The 10,143-nt window shown below is 46.1% G+C and overlaps 1 protein-coding gene across 2 annotated transcripts in view; it reads left to right on the forward strand.

Annotated features, from left to right (window-relative positions):
* Positions 1 to 2,896: 2,896 nt before the first annotated feature.
* Positions 2,897 to 10,143, forward strand: part of ST3GAL6 (ST3 beta-galactoside alpha-2,3-sialyltransferase 6) — a 43,496-nt gene continuing 36,249 nt past the window's right edge. The window contains exon 1 of one of the 2 annotated variants that reach the window (XM_026035873.1): positions 2,897 to 2,913. The gene's annotated coding sequence lies outside the window, so the exon portion shown is untranslated. Of the gene's footprint in view, positions 2,914 to 9,220; positions 9,335 to 10,143 lie in introns of those variants that run through there. The other variant, XM_026035872.1, reaches the window with a different exon arrangement.

Consider the following 10,143-nt stretch of genomic DNA (forward strand, 5'->3'; position numbering starts at 1 on the left):
AGCGGTAATAGATCTGAACTAGGGGAAAGTTGTTAAAATTCTTGTTTTTTTCTTCACAGGTGCTCTAAGATGGGATGCCAAAGTCTTTTCATGCTCTGAGTCACTAAGCCAAGAACTGAGAGCATGGGGTGTAGCACCAGACTGTGCTGGCTTTTCAAAGGGCCTTTCTTGGGAGCACAAGTCCTGGTAGCAGGTGACTCTCTTTTCAAGTGGTCTAAGTGTTAGACAGAAAAGCAAGAGTGAAAGGAGGACAGAGAGGGAGGAAAGCTTGTTGTGTGTGTGTCTTGCTYTTCACAGGGAGAAAAAAGAGGATACTGAAGACTGAGAGGCATGAAGAGAAAAGCTAAGGTATAGGCTACAACCCAAGCTTCAAATACTACATTAATTTCAACATCAATTTTGCCTCAGTAAGTTCCTTTAAATTTCATTGACCATTCAGCAATGGTGCTTCATAATCGCTTGTTGATATTATGGGAAGATCTGAGTTCAAACAGAAACACACGGCCTGGGAAGTTCATAGATTATGGAGTCTGCACTGCTGCATATTTCTAAGGGTAATTCAGAAAGAAAACTGCAGGTACGGAGTAGACAGAATTGACCCTGCCTTGGGGTACAAAGAATAACTAAGTGACATCTTCAGATGGTTTCTTAGTCTGATTTCTTAAGGTTTTATGTGTCCATCCCTCTGTCAAACCATAGTGTCAGTTAGAGGACAGATGCTGTCAGGGTCATGCCTAGAAGCTAGCCTAAAGTATATCATCATAGGAGATGCTTTTGCTTACAAATTCCAGCTCCATTAGTGACTGAGCGTTGGCTRGCCAGGCCACTAAGAGCACATTAGAGGCAAGAAACTCCTTTTTACCAGCTCACCGCTGTTCCTCTTTCCCTGAGCAGGCGAGAATGAGGAACAGCATAGGAGTCCTCTGCTAGGAACAGCCCTCGTAGCTATGGAGATCATGTTCAAGACTTCACAGGGCCTCCTCATTGCTCCTGGAAGCCAGCTGGAGTGAGCTGCAGTGAGCAAGCTGCTCTTAGTGCCATCTGGCATTTATGATGCCAGAAATCATTAGTGCAACTTCATACTTATTGAGTACGCTCTGTGAACTTGGCTATATTTTGTGGTGACATAGATTAACAGTGTAGTCAGTTTGTTTCATTCTCAGATAACGAATGGAGTTTTTTGTTTGAGTATGAGAAAATGTTTATTAGGTCACTCCCAGGCACATATTTCTACAATTGCTTGGCAGTTCTTCAGAATCTGGGGCTTATCTTTTCTTGAAGTTTCACTGGTGAGCTCCCTTGCGGCCCTCGTCACTTCCCCACCCCAGCAGATACCCATGCTCATGTGCATATGGTAAAATGTTTCCCAAGTGATAAATTGACCAAAATGTATTTCCATAATCTACAAAAGTAACATTGGTGGTGATAGTTTAGGCTTGGGTCTTTTGCTTTTTGCAAGGCAAAGCATTGTCAAACCATATAATGTTGAGGAATCAAGTACATAGTCACAACTCAAACAAGATTAACCATTAGATGCAGCTGAGCCTTCAGGTACATGAAAAGTGTAAAAGGCAGAGAAAAAAATGTTTTGTAAATATATGCATGAGATTTTATGCACTGTTACATCAAAAACCTTTATATATATATGTAGTTGATAAAGCAGTTCTGATAGTTACTAATTCTTATTTTCAGATAGAAGGCTTTATAAAGAAGATAAATAAAACTTTTTTTTTTTTAATGGACGCAGGTTTCTTTGCAGGTGTCAGCTACACAGGACAGGTAGGTTTATGTTTATTGACATTCGAATTCATGGATGCTTTTCCTTCTGGACCGGACATCAATCATATTTTACTTCTCTTCCTACATTGGCATTTTTGTTTGCTCTTCCTTTTTAGGGAGCTTGGCTACTAAGTATATTAATCAACTGAGTAATTGCTTACTCCACAGTGGAGCATCCTTCTTTTTTCTTTATTTGTTTTGACAAAAAACATTGCTTAAAGATTATGATACTGACCTGAAACACATAGATGAGAGTAGAATAGTTTTAGACCACAAACACATATTGTGATGGTTGGCCTGGATTCTGGTTTATTAGCCTGGCATACAAGTCAGCTTGGCTGTCTCTTTGTTGCCTCTGAGGACTGTGGCTGAACTTCATTTTAAACATACTAATAGGTCAAAGGATCTGATTCAGGCTCTCTGTTGAATTCCAGTTTGCAGTATTTGAGTCTAAGAAATTATTTCCTGTTCAAAGATGCAAATTTTTTGTGTTTTCTTTTTTTTCCCCTCCTCCTGTTTTCTGGGGAAAGCTGCATTTGCTCAGCATAACCAGCTCAACAGCCACCAAAGGTGCATCTTCAGCATTTCCAGCAAACTCCAGAGCACCRAAGAAATATGGTAAATTCAGCTGCTTATACTAGATATACTTCTACAAATCCCCAAATTTYTTTCACTTAATTTTTAAAATTATCTTCCCTTTAAATCTCTTTCAGTCTCATGCCAAAGATTAGATACGTTTTCAAAATGTGTATTTTCTTTAATCTGTGTTTTGTCAAAGCGTCTCTTCCTCTTGAAACTGGCCACATAATATCTGCCAACAATTACCAATTGCTTCTAGGTCAAACTCCATATTTTACCATCTGTCTTTCCAAAGATATCAGACACCTCCTCAAAAAAGAGACAGGAAGAGAGAACAGCAGCTTCACATTGCAGAGCACTCCGAGACCCAAGGATTTTGTTTTCATTCCAAACTGAAATGAGAGACAATTGCTAAGTTCTCCACAGGACATAATGTGTCCCACGCTTGGTCCACGTGCTCAGGGCCCTTTGGCATCCCAGCAGTTATGAGAACAGACCCACCTGTGGGACGTGGACTCTCCTGCTGCTCTTAGATTTTCATCGTGTCGCCTCAAGGTAACTATTCGCTTTATAAAACAAATGCTTGTCAGAGTTACTTATTTGAATAGAATTTTCTTWAAAAACTGTTGGATTTGCATACATCAGAGTTGATTTGAGCAGATACTTTCTGACTGTGGCAGATACAGTGTTGTCAAATTGCACTAGATCATAAGGTACCTGGCTAAACTGGCAAAACAGGACTGTTTGTCCAAGGTAATTGAATCCTATAATTATTTTTTCCCTCTTCCAACATACCCGCAGGGCAAAATCAGCTCTGATTCAGTTATATTCACAGGAAAGTGTGAATAGTCTCCCAATTGCTAAAATCCAGATCGCATACCGTATTCCAGAGAGAATGTCCCTAGAGCTCTGCAAAATTGCATCAGTGCTTCCCTACCTCTAGTAGGGACATAGTATCTAGTATCTCATTAAGACATGTCTTCCTTTTCTGTCTGTGAATGGCTGAATGTTTATTAGCTGGTCATTTCAGTAGCTTCTCTGCAGCCTATCTCATTTGAATCTGGCTTTATGCCTGCCTGTCGATATCTGCACCAGAGCTGTCTTTGCTGAGMAACACTGTTTGCTATTTAAAATCTCCTTTTGGGTGAGTTTTCATTTATTTAGGACTAGAGTGTTTCAAAATACTTCTTTTTCTCTTACTCAGAATATAAATATATATGGCATAGATTTCCTTCTACCTTCAATTTAGCTATATTCCAAGCTTCACTCACTTTCAAGTCTTTCAGTTTTCTTAATTTGACAAAGTTTGCCCCTCTGATGTTAAAAAAAAAAAAAAAAAGACCAGCTTGTCTCTGTTTGTTATTCTATTTAATATAAATGGAATCAGTTGCTGAGCGCTCAGTCCAAAGCTGATTTCTGTGACCAGCTTTTCCCAGTGTTTTCATGACTTGCTGAGTTAGAGTTGTCTCTTTTTATCTCAGTGACTGCTGCTTGAAGAAATCTGGCAGCTATCGTACGCCTGGCTCGTTGGGCCCAAGTTTATTATTAGCAGCATTTGTTTCCCAAATGGTATCTTGGAAGTTAAACTTGACCATGGCACCATTCCCAGCGGTGTTTCTATCATAACATTTCAATGACAGACCTCTTCTTGCACCTTTATTTCCTAGCTGCAGACAAGAAAGGCTGAGTTTCAATGAGGTGCTCCAGTTAAAAACAACCCCAAACAAATCAGCAAGGGCTGCAAATAGGTGGGCTGGGATGCTGGAAGTGGAGTTTCCTGTTGATGTGCAATGGGGAATTGTACAGTGAATTACATGATGATGGCTTACATGACAAGTGTCTTGTATTTAAATAAACTCCTGATATTGTTCGGTGTTTTCCACTCGGCTTGATAAAATGGTTAAACACTTCAACACTGATTGTAGGATTATAAGTGTCCTGCATACTGACCGATGGACAAAATTCACATGGGGCAGCTCTGTGGGTACCTGACCTGCTTGCAAGGGGGGAGCGCCTGGCCCGTAGCGATAGTCCCCGCCTGGCAGAATTTGCAAGCTGGTAATTAAGTCATGGGAAGGAATGCATGTCAGACTTTCCCAGCTGCCGTTCTCACACAAAAGGTGCAGTGTTCAAAGCAACTCAAAGTCTTAGCTAGGAGAAAAATGCAAAGCACTGCTCTCCTTCCTGACCTATCTCTTTCCCTCATTGAAATCTGCCTGTCGGGTCACATATTAGGGGGCTTCCAAGGCTTCTRTGCTACCATTCCTGACATGTAGTGGCTCATCTAGCTGTAGTCTGCTTTTTCCTGAGGTCTAGCTGTGGCTATTTGTGCACTTTTCTAGCCCTCTCTCAAGTTCTCTATTGCTTCATCATGTTCTTAAGCCTGGACCCAGTTTGGAGAACAACCAGAGGAAATGTCATGCACCTGTACCCAGACCTTTAGCCATTGCAGACTTGTAAAGGAATCCAGAACAGATCACACAGGCCAAGAAACAGGCCTAAATGTTTGAAGGCAGGAGCCTGGCAGTGAGAACTSCAGGAGCTGCCTTAGTGCTGACAACACTGACATGACTGTGTGGGTGGAGCTAGCAGGATACAGGACACAAACCTGGGTGCCTGGAGGGCTGAATGGTAGGCTGAGCAATAGGAAATCCGAGGGGAAAAGAGGAGCTATTTTTCATAAAACACAGAGAGGAAGGAAGTGAGCGTTGAGCTGTGCTTGTGTGGAAAATGCTTCTCTAGCCTCTCCTTAGAGCAAACAAGAGCGCACCGGCCTCTGAGGAGCAGTGAGTGCTGGCAGGGCGCTGTAGGAATGACACAACTATCTTAAAAAAGCAAATATTTCATCTTCCCCACAGCAGCTTATGTCAGCTGGCCAGGCACATGAGGCCAAGGGGGTAGGACCCAGAGGCACAAGCACTTCTTGTTCTCCCTGAGCTCGGAGGCCGGCTGCGTTTGGCACCGGGGCTGTGACACAGCGACAGGCTGTGAGTCAAGGTCTCGTGCAGCCCCACAGGCGGGTGCGTTGCTCCCTACAGCGCTTCTCCTTGCTGCTTGCCTGGTACCTCTGGGTTATGGGCAGGGAAGGGGGCTGCCATCACCACAGGCACGGGGCCGCAAGGGCTTGGGGTCCCTCTGCTGCCCCTTTCAGGGGAGGTGGCGTCAGCGCTCGCGCTGTTCTGGCTGCTTTCAGGGCTGCAAAGTTTCGGCTCGGGTTGGTCTTGAAGGCACGTAGAAGGGACATCACCTCAGCCTGCTGGTGAGAAGGAAGGATGGAGAGAAAGCGGGAAGCTTATTTTGAGCCCCATGCAAGAGCTCAATGGAAACACAGTCTCAAATGGAGGGGCGGAAGTTTCAGCTGGACTCTGCTCTCGAGTTGGTAAAAACCACTGGCTGCCGTAATTTTGCAACCTCTTTCCCTTCTCCTTCCTGCTGTTTTGAATGAGTATGTTTTGAGCTGTTTTTCTTCTTAAAACCTATTGAAGCAGATGTTTAGTGCCTCTTGGACAACATATTTCTTGATGAGTTTTGCAGATACTCTTCCATGTAGATATATGCCTTGAGGGCTTCCTTTTACTTGGGAAATAGTGCATCACAAAGTGCTGGCTGCTGTAGCTCGTGCTGAGTTGGGTGTCCCAGGCTACCTGGGTCACCTCTGCAGCGATTCCTGATGCTGCCTGGTTTGTTCACTTGTGTCTTGGCTTCCAGATGGAGCCCAGGAGCGCCACAGAGCCCCGGGCAGCTGGAGTGGCCGTACGCCTGGCTGGGCCCGAGCGTTCGCCACGCACAGCCTGACAAACAAATACTTCAGGTTTGTTACATTGATCTCCTAAAACCACTAATAACACGGACAGTTCTCCTGTTATTTAATTGCAGGGTCTGAGGTGTATCGCATACTGCAGGGCACAACGCGTACACAGAGGCAGATTAGCAAAGTTATCCCACTTATTGGATTGCAGGGGAGGAAATCTCTCTAATGATGCTGCAACTTTCCATTCTATTAATTCTGTGTTGTCCACAGTTTTGTTTTTCCCACATTTGACATTTCTTTCTTCCATTTTCTGTATTATTTTTCTCTCAGTTTTTCTTCTCTTTTGCAAGCAGTTTGGGTGTAACTTTTTTTTCTCAGTTTACTTGTGACTCAGGAGGTACATAATTTCTTCTGGACTTAAATACGACTCTGGGTTATTTAGATTTATTTTAGTTATCTTTTTGTATTTTAAGATTTCTGTGGCATTGGAGTTTGGCTTTGAAAGAGGTTTTTGTCTCAGGAGAGTTGATTTTGAACTGAAATAGATAAAAAAAAGATCTGTTGACTTTACAATCACATGCATTGTTTCTGCTTGCAGGATCATTCATTTGACTTCCTGCTAGTTATCCTTCTCCAAAGCATTTTTAAGGACATTTTAATGTCAAAGCATTGCTGATTCTGTCTATGTGCAACAGAATGTATTGCATAGGACTGGCTACTCATACTTTCCACTAAATAAAGTTACCAGTGATGCAGGTCAGTAACTAACTCCTTGCTTGTGAGATCATTTGGAAGAAGGCTAGGAACTAAATGCTGTGCTCTTGCACTGCACTGGTGGTTCAAATTGCCATTTGCTTTATCAAATTTAGTCGGGCCTATTTAGATAACAATGAACACCCACATACATTCCAGTGCCCGCCATGGATAGTTGCAGCTGCCAGAAGAAACAGAACCGAAATAACTGTAGATTTTGCAGTTTATTCCAGGTAAAAGTGGATTCCTCAAGAATCCACTTAGGGGTCCTTGAGGTCCTTGGAAGACCTCAAGATTTTAGACACAATAATTTGGATTTATAGTAATGTATAGCAAGATAGCAAACCAGGARCAACTGGTCATCTGCTCACAGCACATTGTCAGCCCAGGACAGTGGTTCTGAGTGCTCAGCTCTTGCCAAAATTCCCAGAAAATTGATAAGCACATAACTTGCTGTCTCCTGTGAAGTCAAATGACTTGCTTTAAGTTGCCACATCATATCACATAGGAACTGGCTTGAGAAGTGTGTCAATAATTTGTTTTGGCCTCTCCGAGCCAGTGGTTTGGTAGTGATAACGTATACATGTTCTTTACTCCTTTGTTTCCGGGCTTGCCCAAAAGTTGGCGTTATCAATACCAAAGTTAGCCAGCGTGAAATTAGTCCACGCTCATGAACTCATGCACAAAAGATGCAGCTGCAGAGTACACATCCTGCCTGGAACAGAGACAGGAACAGAATCCGTTTCCTTAAGGTTTCCTCCAAACTGATCCTTTGCAGTGAATAAAGCAGGGTCCTAGTGTCTTGGGCTGCAAAATCTGCKATTTCCCCAAAGTCCATCCTATATGCGAAATGAAAAAGAGGTCTTGAAAATAAAGCATGGCCAAAACAAAATAATACTGACTATGTTAATTAAGACTGTCGTAAAACATGTGGGCAAGGGGATTGAAGCAAAGCTGCGTAATCTCTCTTGTGCTATCTCCAAATTTCTGATTGCTTCATTGTGCATTTTTTTAATTGCTTTTGTACATATCCAGAGCAGAGAGGAGGTAACAGGAAAGAGATACAGCAGCATTAAGTGATCTCCTTTTAAGAGGCAGCTATTTAGCTGCATACTGAGCAGCAGCTTGGCTTTGTGAAGACCAGCATGCAAAAAGTGAAGACCTGAGGATCCCCTTGGGAAAAGCGAGAGCAAGTATCAAGGATTGTTCAGCTCAGAACAGATGAATTGCTGAGCTTTGGTTCCCAGCCCAGAACACACCAAAAGCCGTCTCAGCTGGCCTCAAAGTGGGATAGTCTTTTAAGAACTGACAAAATTTCCCTGCTCTTAATCTGTGATCTCATTACTGATACATACAGGCCAAAMAAAACTGCTGCTGCTGAGGGAAGGCTTTTCCTCTGGTCATTCTCTGTACTTTCTGAGGCTGACACCAGCAGTAGCAGTGGTACCATCAAAACAAAACAAAACAAACAAAACAAAACAATACAAAACAAAACAGGAGCTGCCTTTCAAATACTGGGAAAAGAGGATAGCACCTTGCTCCAGTTTAAGGCTAAATCCATACTATGAGCTCCCAGGAGCTCTCCATGGAAAAATTTAGGAGTACAAGAGGCTAGAATCATAATGTTGGAAATGGGAAAAGCCCATTGAATTATTAACACCCTCTCCAATTTCTTCTTGCATGGACAGCATATAGCAGTGATGTAGCACATGTTTTTAGACAAGTAGCTTGTTTACATTATCAGTGGCAGGGTTTTTTCGTTAATTCCTCTTCAAACATGAACCCTGCAAGCCCTGCTGTGAGGCGCTGTAGGGCAGGAGGAGGTTTTCCAGGCACCCCAGGGCTCCCTCTTGTCTGGGTGGCACAGGGCACAGCTTCCCTTTGCGCCCAGCAGCCACTCTTTGGAGGAGTGATTCCTCACCCGACAGCTTGGCCGCTTCCACGGGGACTGGCTGGAGGTGGTGGTGGGCCGGAGAGGAAAGCACTTTTGGAGGTTCTTGGAAAAGGGAAAGCCCTGCACTTGGCACTGCTGCTTGCAGCTGCCCGGGCTTTTTCCCCAGCTTGCAGATGGCGACAGGCTGGCTGTGAGTGTCACAAGGAAAGGGCCGGCCGGGGAGGGGACGGAGTAGGTAGCGCTACGGCCCGGCCCTTGGGGGAGAGCTGAGCTGCTGGCGCCTGTGCACGGAGTGAGTGAGCAGCCTTTTAGCCTCCTGCGCTCCGCTGGGGGAGAGCCGAGCGCTCTCCTCCCCCTGGAAAGGCTTGGTATAAATTAAGGAGGAACTGCGGCAGGCCAGAGCAGCATCACGCCTGCTTCTGGGCTCGCAGCGTGCTTCCTTTTGTGCTCCGCTCGCAGACGGCCCTGCCGAGACGAGCTGCTCTTCCTCAGCCCTCCCCTGACTCGAGCGGCGCTGGAGTAGGAGGCTCGGACCGCGAAGAGCCCCGCGGCCCCGACTGCCCGGTACGAGGCGCCAGGTACCCCACGCTCTCTCTCATTTCTCTGCTGTTATGTTACTGGGTTTAAAGCTAAACATCGTGCTACAGACAACTGGCAAGCGAAAGGCTCTGCCGTATAAAGCAAGGGCAGCTCCTGCAAGCGGTTGTAGGGACCGAGGGGCCTTAAGGGTGGCGCTGGGAGGCGACACAGAAAGCGCTCGTTCCCACGCGCCTGCCAGAATCTCTGCTGGGAGGCATCTCTGGCCGCCCTCCCGCATCGCTCCGAGCGCGGGAACTTGCAGCTTCCCTCGCGCTGGATCTGTGCGTGTGACCAGGCTTAAAACTGACCAGGCTTAAAACCGACCCGGTGCGTGTGCCGGCGGGAGCAGCCGCCGGTAGCACCGCTCTCCCATGTGGGAGTCCACGTATTCAGAGGCTGTTGCAATGCACCAGCACGCTCTTCCCTGAAAGCATTCCAGGAATTCACTGAACTTCCACGGGGAAAGGACCTGCCCGTGCAAGCTCAGTTTCAGACGAATTAAACGCATAAGCGGTTTGCGCTGGCGAGCTGCAAGGGCGCGGGCCTCGCTCCGGGGTCCTTCCTCGGAGAGAGCAGCGATGCCGGGCAGTGCGTCCCGGGCCGGCGCCGGGCGCTGCAGCCCCTTCCCGCGCCGCGTGCCCAGCGCTTCCCGCGCCGCGGGGAAGGCGGCTTAAGGGATTTGCTGGCCGAGCCTCCCGGGCCCCGCGCAGGGGCCGCGGCGAGGGGCGCCCGGCGGATTTCGCCGGGGGGGCCGGGCGCTGAAGGGCCCCGAGGCCGCGGCGAGGGGCGGAGCGGCCCGGGGGCTGCG

This window comes from Nothoprocta perdicaria, unplaced genomic scaffold (genome assembly GCF_003342845.1).
Source record: "Nothoprocta perdicaria isolate Ctin4 unplaced genomic scaffold, notPer1 scaffold_169, whole genome shotgun sequence".
NCBI lineage: Eukaryota > Metazoa > Chordata > Aves > Tinamiformes > Tinamidae > Nothoprocta > Nothoprocta perdicaria.